This window comes from Myzus persicae, unplaced genomic scaffold, assembly GCF_001856785.1.
Source record: "Myzus persicae strain clone G006 unplaced genomic scaffold, MPER_G0061.0, whole genome shotgun sequence".
Classification (NCBI taxonomy): Eukaryota; Metazoa; Arthropoda; class Insecta; order Hemiptera; family Aphididae; genus Myzus; species Myzus persicae.
Window position 1 is genome coordinate 66,127 of NW_019104086.1, and position 16,549 is coordinate 82,675.

Genomic DNA, 16,549 nt, shown 5'->3' on the forward strand with positions numbered 1-16,549 from the left:
CCAAAAGTATTCATGAATATATTTTTAAGAAAATGCATTGTTATGAATTAATTTCATCCATTATTTGATTCTTTCAGAATACAAAATATCAGTGTTAAAATGAAAAAGTAAAGTTTTATTTCATTGGATTGTTTATTGGGTTCCAGAAGAATAATTGAAAACTTTAACTCATTGAAACTTCAAAATAACTAATAAAGCCAATAAAGTAATAGAATTGTCCTGTCTACCTTTATTTGGTTTTATATTATTCTGCAAAAACCTGCACAGTTTATAATTTGTAGAAATTTAATAAAGTACACATAAATAAATAATAAAAAATGGTGAAGCTTAATATGTACAAAACAAATTGTGATTAGATAATTTTTAAATTTTATGGTTTCAAAATAAAGAACTCATAAAGAACCTTGTATTAAATTGTCTAGCTTTGGCAGTAAAAATTATATGATTATAGATCTTTTAATTTTTTAACTGTGATATAATTTGCAACATTTGTGTGATTTAGACTAATTTTGTCTACATTTTAATTTAAAATGATTTTTCAACAAAAATCGCTGCCTCCCTGGTACTTTTATTATTTTTTTATTGCATTAATACCAAATTATGACGAAGTTTCTATGAAACTGAAAAGTTATTTGACCAAACAAACATTTTTTATCAATACGCATAAAAAATATAAAACAACAATTATGAAATTAAAACGGGTATTAGGTAATAATTTTAAACTTAATATACAATTAATATGGTACGGGGATAATTATAGATATCGTAAGTTACGTCATATATTTATATTGATATAAGTTTTCAAGTTTACCCTATTTATGTTAGTTGAAAATAAATTGAATACAATTGTGTCGTATATTGTGAATACTAACAGTGGACAATAGACACAACCATAGTAACTAACACAAATTTTACTATATACGTATGTCAATTAGAACATAAGTTTAAAACAAAATTTGTATGTAAAATTAATAGCCAATAGAAAACGAGCAAACGCGTCATCATCGCTGTAACACACACACAAGCTTAACAAAATTAATTACCAAGTTAATTTATATGAAGAGATCATTAAGGTGAAAAATTTTAATTAATAATATTAAATTCCTTATGGGAAACCAGTTTGAAGATGCAAAATCATTTCACGGTATAATATGAAAGAATCAAAAAGAAATAACAAAATATATGCTCGCAAATATGTATAACAATACAATTTTTTTCTTAAAAACCATCAAATTGAACCAAAAATGGAAATTATGAAGAAGTACATAAACAATAACTGGCATATTGCGGTAAATTTGTTTTCGTGAATTTAAGTAGGCAAGTGACAAAAAAGTAAAGTTCATCATGTTTATAATTTCCAATCATGAACATTTTTATAGAGTACATATTTGGTCGAAAAAATTTTCTAATACCTAGCTAACACAATCCTCGATTTTCTCACAATCTAAAAGTAATTCTTTCTTCTTATATTATGTGTGACTAATTTCATTACTGATGACAAAATACAGAACTTGATGGCCAAATACTTAAATTTGATTAGTTAGATGACTTATTAAATTATTTTTACAGAATATTTCCGAGGGCCAAATAATGATTTACGCAAGGCGACTAATTTGGCCCACGGGCTATAGTTTTATATATTTATACACCTTGTGTCGGTGGAAACAGAGTACACTCTATCACTCATTACCCCATAAATAATTTTCAATTCTGTTTTTGGGACATTTAACTAGACTAATATATCATACATTTCTATGACTTACAGTTTTTTAAGCCCATGTATTTTGCGCATGCGCAATATAGCTTTATTTTATTTCAAAGTCAACCCCTATTTTAAATACCACATTCGGATTGGTTATTTTTTTCGAGTTACTTCAATCTATCAACTTGTATTTTAATTCCAACATTTTCAAAATTAAAACTAGGTAGTTTAAAAAAAATATGCCATTAAGAAAAAATTAGTTGTGTGAACATTCGCAAAATACAAAAGTTACAAAAATTGTACTTAAGTCATAGAAATGTAGAATCCATGAGTCTAGTTGAATGTCCCTCTAACAGAATTAAAAATCATTTAAAGGGCGTAGTGAGTGATAAGTGTACCATGTTTCCACGGACACACGATATGTATTTTTTTTGTATGTTTTTTTTTTTTTTGTCACCAATCACTATATTAAGGAAAACTTAGGACAATTTAATGAATTGATAGAAAAGTACTACACACTTAAGCCAAAGGTTTATTTCGTTGGCATTTGATCTTAAGTAGAAGTGAGGTTGATATAATTATCGTTGTCAACTTTAAAAAGCACCGTTTGTGTCCGAATATCGATATCAACAAAGTTACAAGCAAGTAATTCTTTTAACCATCAGTTTGGCTGACACTGAATACAACAAATTATATACTATCTGGTGTCACTAATAATATTTTATGTTGTCAGTGTAAGACATGTGTCAGTTGATTGATCACATATTAACAGTGTAATAAAATGTGATAAGGCGAATAACATATTTTAGGTAAGGGGTAGATCCACAAATAAATTTACAATTTTTTCACTTGTCATATATCACTTTCGTGTAAAGTAAATAGCAAACGCAAAAACAACATAATATAATTTGTGACTTTTATCGACAATACTTATAACTAACACTTTAATAGCCGTTGTTTTCGCATTAAGTGCCCACAATAATAAAAGGAATCTTTGTCACTCTAGTAATAAATTAAAATAAATAATGAATGATATAAAAAAATAATTAACGTCCTTATTTGTAATGGACTGAATAAGTATAATTGTATTACATTATGAAAAGATGCAGGTTTTCTTTTATAATAATAATGATAATAATAACAATAAAAATTGTCTGGTAAGAGTTTATACAATAGGTAATTCAAAATGAAATATAAAACAAAAAAAGTTGACATATGAGAACCGATTCTAGATACCTACCACGGTTAATATTTTAAAAATGATAACAATAAATATTAAATAATAAAAATCGTTAAACTTTTTTAAAATATCTAATTTCATCCAAATTCGAAATTAAAATATCTAAAAATAAATTTATTTTATTGATAACTTTTTTTAAAATATGTATATAATAGTATTGTCTTATAAGCACTAATAATTCAAGTACCTATACTTTATAATATATACAACTCAAATGCCTTTTACCACTTTATAATTAGTTTGATTATATTATAATATAGTGAATGGGCACTTAAAACCAAATAATTACTACAATAAATATATAAAATTAATTTTGTGAGCTGCAGCACAGAATTGGTTAAGAATTTATGTGGCTACATGACATTAACAATATCACAAACCGTTACAACTAATCAATCAAAACAAATAAGAACAAGAACCACAATCATACTAAATGTTGGACCTAAAGACACATAGTATCAAGATAATCTCTATCTTCATTAAAATGACAACCCTAAATTGAATAATACAAATATTAATATAAATAATAAATTAGTATTGCCGTAGGTACCAGATATAGGACCGGCATACGAAAAATTCAAAACACTTAGACAAAAAAAGTTTTTTCTACATATATGGGTACCGCCTTTAACCATAAACGCAAAATGCATAAATGGAAAGTCCAAGTGCGATCCTCTCCAATTTTATGCATAGGAATTTAAGTTTAACCAACCATACAATTTAAGATATACACCGATCTATCATCATTATTAACAGAGCTATCTACTGACCGATAACACCAAGTAGTAAGTATACCGTCAACTAACAGCTAGAACACACGATCGCCCGCAGAAATATATCTCCGCGAATAGGATAGCACAAACCATTTTTTTAATTTTTACAAGACAAGTGATAAATAATAAATATTAATTAAAATAGCAGGAGGGTATTCCAACCGGAACCATCCAGAGGGTACCCATAGATAATTCACATTAGTGATGATCAAAACGAAACCAAGACTTTCAAAATCTTGGTCTTGGTTTTTTTGGGGTATGGACCCCTAGTATTGGTCTTAGTCTTAAACAAGACTCTTGCAAGACATTTGTACTTCCACAAAATATATACAACAAATGAAATATATGCCTTAGCTGTGTGTAAGTTTTTTACTACGACCTCAAGATGAAACTTGAGTCCAATATATGTGATTTATAATACATTAATAATTTGAAATTAAACATAATATAAGTTAAACGATTTAGTTTTTATTTTACTTTTTATACGTGTTAACAATAAGGCGTATTACCAAAAAACTACAAGTTTACGAAAGTAATGACATGTTATGCACTATGCAGACAATAATATACTTTAGGACATTTATGTACACAATATTATACAATACGACGACATCACCCAAGCTACGAACGAAAATAAACACGTTCTTATAATCAAAATGATAACTATTGTACTTCGTAATGACTTCCAGCAATTATTAGCCTTTAATTGAATATTAGTATTCGATTCAAGGTAGAGGTGTATGATAAACATGAATTATCCTATTAGCGAGGCAGCAACTTTCGACGTCTATATCGATTTTGAGAAAATTTAATATTAGTAGGAAACAACTATATTATTTATAATAATAATTCCAATTATGTCAAATTTTTTTGATAATTCACCATTTCCTTGAATACTGATTATATTTACTAACTCTAAAAATAATGTATTATTATTCTCGTTATAAATTATTAGTTAATTAAATCTAGTACTAGACTAATGTGTTTTCGGGAAAAAGGAAAATTGAAGAGTATTGCAGTGTTGGTATTGTTTTGGTTTTGGTCTTGCAGCGTGGGTATTGTTTTGGTCTTTATTTGCAAACCTAATTCAGGTCTTTGTCTTCCTAATTCCAGTACCATCCTGGTCTGGGTCTTGGTCTTGGTCTTGGTCTTGGTCTTGGTCTTGTAGCAAGAATCTCGAGAGACCGCAAAACTAAGACCAATTTTGTTCATCACTAATTCACATGTATTGTATTAAATAAGTGTACTACCAAATTAATGAATATTATTACCTACATGCTAAGGTTTTCACTTAAACAAATAGAATAAATAAGTAGGTACATGTAAGGGCAATAATAGGCAATAGCACCTTAATAAATAGTGACGCAAAATTCAAAAACAAACACAACAAATGTATTAATAATATAATGAACATAGTTATTGAAATACAAATTGAAGTGCCTACAACATTTATTAGAAAAATTTAAAAAAAACCATTATTATATCATAACAAAATGTATAATAAACTATCTCTGATGCCATGGAAATCAATTTTAAATGTAAATAATATTTTTATGAATAATACAAAACTATTATTTTTCATACGAACTAAAAGTACCTATAAATAATAACATAATATCATATTGGATGCTTTCATATTGTAATGCTGGGGGGGTTTGAAAATAAAAACGTTAATTCACTAAGACCGTCGATTACCAAAATAATAACAAAACTTTTGTACACACGATAAATCCATCTGCCCATAAATCGTTAGTTTTGTTAAAAAAAAAAAAGCAACCTAGATATACCTACAATATAGCGTGAACAAAGTAAATGTATTGCGCTTAACCATTATAAAAATAATAATGGATAATATTATTATTATCTTCTCTCAAATTTGTTTTCGTCTACTCACTATAATATAGGCACCACTCTGGGTACCACCCGCCATCCCCTTAATAGTTAAAATCTACACTCGACATTTTACGCACGAACGATCGTTAAAAACTGTACGCGTTACTGAGGAATATCAAATTGGAACGTTAGGGTGAAAGTTTCATATCGGCCGCAACTTCCAAAGCGGTTTGAAACAAAGATTGCAGAAACCCAATCTCACACCAGAGTATGAACCTGTTGATTCGAACATCGCATGACACTATGAGCGAGAGAGAAAAAGAAAGAGTGAGAAAAAAGAGAATACTTCTCGAAAAAACTAATCATTTTAATTTTTAATTTAATTTAATTTCTTTTTATCACGCTCACGCAATCGGATACAATGTTATAATAATTACCTACCATGCGCGTTCTACGGAGGCACATCCATCCGCATGGCTAGGGTAGTTCATATATTATGACGTATGTTTAGTTAGATACAAAATATATTATGTTACCTATGTCCTATATTACTATACATTTTATTATTATCGTGTTCAATAAAGTGTAACATAATATCATCATTTTCTTCTCTTAACCCTCGAAGAGCACTTGAGCTTTGTGAAAAATAATTCTAAGGCTAGACATAAACAATGACATAAAAATTAGGGATGGGCCGATACATAAAATCAGTATTCCAAACGTTCACTAAAAAAATGAATTCGTTCACCTTCTCGTTCAATCCTTAAAAAACAAACTCATTCACATTCTTTTTTTTTCAAATGAATGCGTTCACGTTTACGTTCATTGAAAAAATGAATGCGTTCACTGGGTCTTTCACTTATTATTTTTATAATAGGAATTATAATAAGAAAATATTATTATAATAAAATATAATTTAATTAATCAATATATTTCAAACATAATACACCTGCCTATTAAATGATAAATAAATTGAGTGTCTTAAAAATCGTTCAAGTTCATTAAAATATAAATATCGTTTACGTTCACACTCAATTTGAAAAATACTAGTGACGGTCAAATGTCGTGTGAACGTATGAACGTGAGGTTCATGAACGACGTTCTTTCCAAACACCGCGATAAAACTATATTCAGTATTGATGATATTGATTTTTTCCAAACCAGTTATTTAAATCGATATAGTAAAAAAAAAAAGTCTGCTAGTATATTACAAATGCATACAATTTTTTATTTATAACGCTAAATAATTAATGCTGACGTCATATTACCATAGGGAATAGGGATTTTTTATTAAATATCCGCTTGTAATTTTAAAAAAATTTAATTTTTTTTAATGTAATTAACGTTAGTAAATCGGTTTTGTATCGGTTACATGTATCGTAAATCCGCAAAAAAGTGATATCCCTCCACTATGATAAAAATAAGTACCCACCAAACTATAATTATGATGGTTCATTTATGAGAGTTTACGATACTTTAACCTACATAATAGCCGGTATTAATGTTATGACGGTCAGTAAATGAGTAAAGCACTATCGATATCATATAATATCGTATTCTAAAATCAATAGGTGTCTGGTATATGTTACTGTATATTATAATAAAAAAGAGTAGTGAAAAGTCTACCTGAAGCGTTCTCGTCGATTTGCGAGCTGCCCAGCACGCTCGTCATCTCCAGCAGTCCGGCGGTGTTCTCCAGGTCTTCGGCGGTGGCGCCATAGTACTTGTTCAGGCTGTGTTTCGACCCGGAGGCTTTCATCACTTTAAAGCGTTCCATGCCGTCGCACGCTCGTGAGTCCAATAATATAATATTATGATATGTGGTCGCGCGGAAGATATTACACGGTGTAGGTTACCTGTTGTAGTGCTCGGATGTCGGGGAATACCCGAACGAAATTAAAATGATTTTTTCGTTTTTATTTCCATACAACACGAACGCGTTTCAGACCGAGGGAAAACAACACGCGCACAAATCGGACGACGACGACGACGACGATGAAATCACCGAACAACAACAACAACAACAACAACAACAAAACGCACACCAGTCGGTGCCTACACGTAAACGCCGCACACGCACGAGACGGGACGGACTAACCGAACGGGCGGACGAGCAGACGAGGGACGCGACGTACGGCCGATCGGCCAATGTGCTACTGCCGGCGGTCGCGGCGACGCGACGCTTGTCGAGTTGTGTCAACGCGCGCGCGGTGGTTACGGCTGTGGTGTCTGCAACGGCGGCGGCGGGTGGAGGCGATTCGCGCGCGTTTTCCGACGCACGCCTATCCTTACGGAGGATCGCGCCGTCTGGCGGGGCGGGGGTTGGGGAACCGTCGGCCGCAGCTGAGTAGGGGGGGGGGAGGACGACGCGTAATAATAAAACGCTTCTCTACCGCCATCTAACAACCGCCTCCGCCGGCACCTCGTCCGCCGCGCAAAAAAATTTTCCTCGTACGGTAAGCGTATTATTACTATATTACAATAATATAATCATAATATTATACATTTTTAATGCTCCTCGATTGCCGAGCAAAACCGATACGCATACGGATTTAGGTGGGTATACACCACTGCAGCCGCAACGAGCTAAGCTCATAATATTATTATTATTATTATATTATCACGCGGAAATGACGGAAAGGGCCGCGATTCGAAGTGAACCCACTGAGCGAACAAAATAATAATCACTATAATAATATAGTAATACAATATATTATCATCAATACAGCAGCGGCAATTCTTGGATTAGAGACGAAATATAATACACAATTCATATTATATATTTTAATACAGTATAACGTCTAGATGATGTTTTTATAAAATTTAAAATATCGTTTAGACAAAATGATAAAATCATTATGGTATACCAAAAATGAAAAGCTAACGTTTTTAAAATGTGAAACTCTAGTATTATAATAATACATCTCGGCGGAGATCGCAAGTCTTAAACAATAAAATAACTCTCAAAGAAAACTTTTTCATTTAAATATTTTAGAAATTTAAACTAGATTACCAAAGGATGTTATATATATTTCAGATGCTTTAGAAGTGAATTTATTCATAAATCGATTTTATTCATAATATTTAAATAAATTAACGCCGAACAGAATATTATATTATTATTATTTTTGTCAAAACAACCTTTTTTTAAAACATTTTAAGCATTATTCAAGACAAATGTCGAATAGAAGGTGAATACAACTGCTAGTTTCAACTAATACACGTAATAATATTATTATAACGATACTAGAATGAAAAAAACGCCAGTGATGAAATACCACCACCGCTGCCGCCCCCGCTGTGCCATTAATTGAATATTGGTGTCTTCACAGCCCCCTTCTCACCACGACGCATCACTGACTTTATAATATTATGTGTCCGCTGACAAAACGCTTCGTTTGTTTTTGTATAGTAATAACGTAGCCACGCTGTAGGTTTACAGGGTGATTCACCAAGCGCACTCATCCCCCTTTTTTTGCTTTAAAAATGTCTTTATTCAAATTCTGGTTTTTAAATATACCCACTTGAGGGTCGTAATATTTTTAAATTTTTAAATTTTTATAATATTTGATGAGTATCCAAATACATATAAATATATTACTATAATATTTTAAAATCATTATATCCACAATGATATCTTCTTAACCTGTATAATCAGAACTTAATTTTTGATGACTCAGGATCTACTTTTTCGAATTTTGATTAAAATGACCAAAGTATACAAGTTCGCGTTACTATGTTAATAATATTAATTTTAATATTATATATGTGATCCATGTTGAATAATTATTCCTTACCTCGGGATAAGTCACATACACTACGTACTCATCTTTGTAATACACATTGAAAGCATTATATAATTATAATCTTCATCGTTACCACCCAATTGTACACACTGCGTATTATCATTATATGTTACCATTGATTTAATATTACGCAGCATCCCGCAGCATGTATAATAATTTCAAACTAATGTGTAACAGTAGGTTTGTAATGTACCTAACTTTATATAGAATAAAGAAAATTAACTAATTGACATTGTATAATGTATATGCAATACCTATGCGATAGTAAAATGTATTGTCATTATTTTTTCTGATTTTTAAATGGTTTCTTATAACGTTTTAATTTTTATATAATTAAATAATTGATTTACTCAAGTAATTTACATACGAGTACACACATCATGCTAACTTACAATTAAGTACCATTCCTTCGCTCTAATTGTTTTAATACAATACATTATGTTTTAAGTTGTGTACATATTTATTATTAAAACACAAACATTAAAGTAACCATGATAAAAGATAAAATCTGTAGTACTACAATATAATACAATGATTTCAAGAACTATTTGTTAACATTATAAAATATATGAAAATAATAAATTACAATATACCTGTTTGACATATCATTAATAGATAAAAATCTCATTACATGTTTCAAGCAAACAAGTATACTACATGACTACACGTTGAATAGATGACAAACGAAAACATTCAAAATGTACGGTTATTTTCCGTGTTTTATTGAAGATGAATTACGTATTATGTAATTATATTTATAAAAGCTTGTATTTAGAATTTTGATTTAAGTAAAATACATATATAATACCAATATATTTTTAATTAATGTACAATACTATAAAGAAATATGTTAATGAGAATTGTGTAGGTTTCATAAATAATGAAATGAAATAATTTACTTGAAGTGTAATATCTATTGAACATTTTTCCATACTCAAGGTAATGGTAATAAAAATGTTTTTCACATTGTATTGTAAATTATAATATATTATGATTAAAATATTAATATATATATATATATATCATTTAAACCAAGATTAATTTTTAAAAAGGTTCTTGTTTTCTATATATTTATTCAAATATATTCAAGATAGATATTTGTTTTTAATTTATTAATAATTAATAAGCAACTGCATGTACATACAGAACTTAAATCTTCATAAATTATTTTAGTTTTATAAGTTATTGTTTTTTCCAACAACACTATTATTTTAATAAATGTATATATATACATCAAAAGAACCATTTAAAAATAATAAATAAATAATTTTTTAGAACGTTGAATATTATTTTAATATATTAAAATGATAATGATTTCTGTCAGCCAGAATATATTTTATTATGCATGAAGAATTTATTGATACATTTTACTGAGTTTTATTAAATACGATAACATAAAACTTAAAACCATCTTATACCTTTTGAATCTCCGAGTGTTAAAAGTTCAAAAGAATAATATAATAAACTGTAGGTATTCAAGTTCATAAAACCCCTATAATATGTTAAAGCAGGTACCTATTATTGAAAATTTAAGGATATAGTAAAATTTAAGTTTATTTTTCCACTTAGTCCTGTTTAAAATATATATTTAAAAAAATGTTCTGTACGCTTTGCTATCTATTAGAGTTCCAGGCGGTATTATAATTCCTTAATAATGCATTATAATTTTGGATTTGATTTATTGATCAACATTTTAAATAGTGTTTTAAGTTGTATGCATACAGCTGTGTTACCTTTTATAGTATCAATTTATTCATACAACGATATTTAAAAAATATTAAATAAAAATATTGTATGTATAGTGTATACCTATTCATTTGAAACTATATTAGTACATCTATTCATGACATTAAATAGTTTGATATTACATGGTAAATGTGACTAGTTAATAACGTTCATTTCATTATGCATTAAATCTACTACATAATATTATATAAATATATAATAGGATATACCTACCTCATACCTTTAGAGTTATGTAAACATCATTATAAGATCATTATTTTATACCCACTATACGTTATTATTCTGTGGAATGTAATGTATGTAAACCGTCTCAGACCTTTACTCGTAAGAATATTGAAGAAAAAAATAATGGTGAAAAGCAAAAATTCCAATCAACAAATAAACCATGGTATATTATATTATAATATTATACCGTCAAAGCAGAAACGGGTAACTGCCCTGAAGACTGCGATGGATGATGATGAGTGACGAGTGATGACTGTTGAAAATTAAATGATAGTAATAATTATACAAATGACTAAATAAATGTTAAATAGTAGGGTTCAGTGGTACTCGAATGATTTTGTCATGGGTTATGGCTGTCTTTTCACACTCACTATTTGATTATCTACTAAAATATAATTTATAGTTATCAAATCTTAAACATTGAAAAAATGATCATGGGGGATATCTATCTCCCTTATCAATTCCGGTTGACCACCTCTGGTATGACTACGGTATAGCCTATGACTTTCGAGCAGTGGATATAACTTGAATCCAACGAGTCATAACTTTTTGACGGTGACAATCCAATGACAATAATATCATAGTTATACAACATATAATAGAATCAGTTCGGTTACCCTCCGCAGGCATTTTCGTTGTTGTAATAAGTAATAACGGATCGTCCCTACAGCAGATGCTGCGGTCCGATCGGGTTGGCCCTTTCTCTCGTCATCGAACCAAAGCCCAAGGTCAAACGCAACGGAATGTTTTGTGGGAAATATTCGTTTGCCAATAACGGAGAGTGGAGACGTCGTCTCACACATATTATTATATTACTATTATTATTACTACGACGTTGGACAAAGGAAAAACGGTGAGAATTCGTGTGCTCGCCCGTCGCGGTCGGAATGTGTTCGGTCGTTCGGACCCTTGCACGTTGTGACCCGAACCAGCCCTCCCCCGCCTCACTGACGAAAACCTGGCTTTTACAACTCGTGGAGAACGACAAATCTTCATCTGCGTTCGAGCACATTGCACTATTTCATCTGTGACTTTAATAATAATATACCCTTTGAATAATTTTCTTTTATTATTATATACATTTATACAGGTACCTATTTAAACGTGCAATTATAGCATTATAAATACGATGACGATTTCGAGAAAAAATTGTAGCAAAGTTTTTTAAATTCTGAGCAGAGCTATGGATGTATTGATTGTTATTTTTTTATGTCTAAAGACATGACTTTTTGTATATTATAGACATTCTTTATAGAAGAAAAATTCATTCAATTTTCAACTACAAACCATTTTTTTGTAAGAAAGTAAATCTATTTGAAGGAAGTCAAAATCAAAAAATATCCAGTACTTTTCAAAATAATCGGGAAAATAATTATGAAAAAATCGATATTTTTAAACAAAAACAGTTTTTGACAATATCATTTTTTTACTCTGTTGAAAATTGTAATTCAAAAATAAAGAACACTAATATTTAATTTTGTCAGCAATTTTTATGTTAGTATTTTCTTTAAAATATTTTGACTCTTAGCGAGCTATTTATTGAAATTTTAAATTTTTTTTATATAAATATTGATAAAAGAAATCATCCACTTGGTTAAAAATTTCAACAATTTAAATCAAGGTACCTTTTAAGTTTTTATCATATCAATTTGAACATTTTTAAGATACATAGAGGTACGATTAATATGAACATTTAAAATTCATATATTTTTTTACTGAATTCGTCAAAATCACGATAATTGAATCCTAGTTTGTAGTAAAAAGTGTAAAAAACGTATGAAATCTTAAAATGTTATATCTAAGACTTGAAAATGTAATAAAACTATTATACAGGGTTAATATGAATGACTAATGACTATTAACTTACAAGTTACAACTATAGTTCACACTGTACAAAAAGTACTGTAAAATATTGTTTTCGGATCATTGTTTTTTTTAAATCGTAATGGTTTCTGAGTGCCATGATGTACTGGATGGGTCTTACTTACTTGTCAGTTTAGTACGATCGAAATAGAGTCTCACTCGATGCAGCATTAAAAAATTAAGAACCACCGTCGACCAACGCACTCACTAGTAGAACCTGCGCATCTGGGTTCTAAAAATAACTTTTGAGAATCCACTAATGATGTTGATATAAATATTATTGATGTTATGTTGAAACGTTTTAATTTCTTTTCATTACGTTAGATTAACGAACGTGTCAATGACCCATGACGTAGAGATGGCGATCGACACAGTTACCACCCCCTCAAACACATTGCCACGAAATAATTCAAGCCCAAAATATTAACTCTCGGCTTCCGGTCAAATATTTTGGTTTCGTTAGTTTTGTCGATAAGCTTTTATGGGCTTGTCCGTGGGTTCTTCTCAGTTAAAACTGTACAGGTAATTATTGTAAATTATAATAATAAGTCCCTAAAAAAAAAAATATTTAACCCTCTACTATACTTAGTTCGATACTATTTCGTTTAGCATAATAGATATAGTCGTCTGCAAACACTCACTGTTAAACCATCTTTGACAATATTCGTACTTAGTATACGGTGATTGTTATGCATTAGTATAAATTGTATATTGGAATTATTTGTCATTGAAAATCATATGTTCAACTAGACAAGATACCTATTTATTCTGAAACAATTAATCCGTTTTGAATAATGTTAGGTATAAACACCTATATAAACACCAATTATTATTTTATCATTGCGAAGCAAATATATTTTGAGATGTTTCATGAAAATAACATGATTGTTAGTAGTTAACTTTGTACTTAGTATAAATTATAAAGGTGTTCGTGAGTATTATCTATTATGAATATAATATAATATAGTTCATTAATCATACATAATCTCTCATTTCCCAAAACTGTAGTTTATCATAATAAATACTTAATCAAAAGTATTTCCCGCCTTTGTACATTTATATACAGTATACACACATAATTTATTTCAACATATTTCCAATCGTTTATACTCTATAGTATATATAATATTATATAAACTCGAATAATGTTATAAGCCAGAAGCGTATTTATAGTAGCAAGGGCTATGGAAAAGGAACGCACGGATTCCCCATCCTTCATAAAATTACTTTTTTTTCGTTATTCGTATGCTACGTATACGATTTAAGCAATAAACCGTTTATAATGACTTAGGAAGGATCAAAAAACACTGTCATTATATACAATATATACCTATCTAACCAAATCGACGTTTAAAGCGTTATAAATATACGAACAATATATATGAATAAAGCTGGGTGATTCACCAAGCATGCTCACCCTAATATTTCCTTTAATAATGAAATTATTCAAATTCTGATTTTGGAATTTTTAAATATACTCAATTACCAATTTCTAAATTCTAGAAATTTTTCAATACTGAAAGAGTGTCCTACTTAAATCCCGGTTTTTCTAATGATAGACACATAATTTATTTACATAAAACAAGTAGTTTTTTACTTTATTTAACTTTGAGTAAGTACCAAGTATAATATTCTTAGACGAATGATATTGGGGATGGGATATATGGAGATTTAAACTTGGTAATAAATAATAATTTATCACCACTAATGATTTGTAGTAGTATAAATATGTTCCTTACTACTAGGTATTGATGGTGGGGGGGGGCATGTACTAGGCATTGATGGGAGGAGAGGGGCACGGCTCAGCATGGTCGCGCACGTACGCGATAGCAGGCGCGCGGATAGACTAGGATGACTAGGGACTAGTTATCAGAAGGAACATATTTATACTACTATTTGTAAAAATGGTCTGAGTACCTATAATAAATATAAGATCCAATATTACATCTATTTTATACTTTTGTAAAACCACTTTTAAGGACTATTATCCTAAGAATAAACATTTTAATAACTGTGAAACTACTCGTACGAATTTTGAACTGGGTACATAAAAATGTTAAAGAAAAAATATCCACAAAATAATTTACAGAAAAAGAGAGGGGGAGGGGGTTCTCATTTATAAAACAGAAGTTTGTATCGCCACAGGACACTCCTTAAGTGGTACCAAAAATTTCAAGAATTTAAAAATATGGTCTGTAACTTTGAAGTAAGTATATTAAAAAATTCCAAAAATCAGATTTTGCAGAATAACTGCATTCTTAAAGGGGGCGAGCATGCTTTGTATATAACAATGTATAGGTAAGACATGTTTGTAATACATTTTGTTAAAATATTATTGCATAGCTGGTAGTGTACATTGAAATATTAAATCCAAAATATAAAATACTATCAAAATTACAATATATAAATAATGATAATATTGTGTCACATTTATAAGTGTTACAATTAAAATTAAAATTACACTCGAAAGTCAAAAGCATGAACCTCGTTCAGAGTGCATTTTCCATTCAATAGAAAATGTAGTAACTCAAATCGCAAGTCATGATCTGTTATTATTTATGATCGATTCGAAGAATCCTAAAAATCCGTAGTCGTTCTAATCATAGTTTTGATCATCGTACTAACACGAAGTGTAGCAAATAGGATCAAGAATATTCAACATGGGTGCGTCGTGAAAAAAAACAAAGATATTATTATGCTTATTATTACTGTTAATAAAATGGTTATGATACTATAGAATATATATGACTAGATTTAAAAATACTAAAATATCTGTCTAAAACCATAACATGACATTTTATTTATTTATTCACTATTATTAATTGAACCACTATTATAATTTTGTCATGGGTCTCAATTATAATAAAAAAGAAGATCTAATTGATAGGTCCAATACATATGCCACGTATACAGATAATTAAAAATATATGAACGTCGTATAAGTATGTTATATAAGGTGCGTAGGACTGTCAGAGTAAACATGGCAATTATTTATACGACATATAATTCCAAAATGCCGAATCCGCACAATGTCGACCGTACTGCGTTCATATAATACCTTGCTTATAAATTAATATTTTTTTCCCGGTATCCAACATCGTATAACTCGTAAAATGCAAACGAGTACGTTATATTCTACGGGTTTAGCCTCTGTGTTGTCATTTTGTACGATTCAAATAGTTAGTAAGGAGGAAAAAAACCAAAATAAAAATATCCAACCAATAAAATACGATAGGTATAATAGTCTCATATTTTAGGAAAATATTTAAATATTATACTCCTTGCCAATAATCAACATAATATTATGCACGGTCGCAATTAAAGGTCAGAGGAAGATCAAGCTACCCAAAAAAACTGAAAA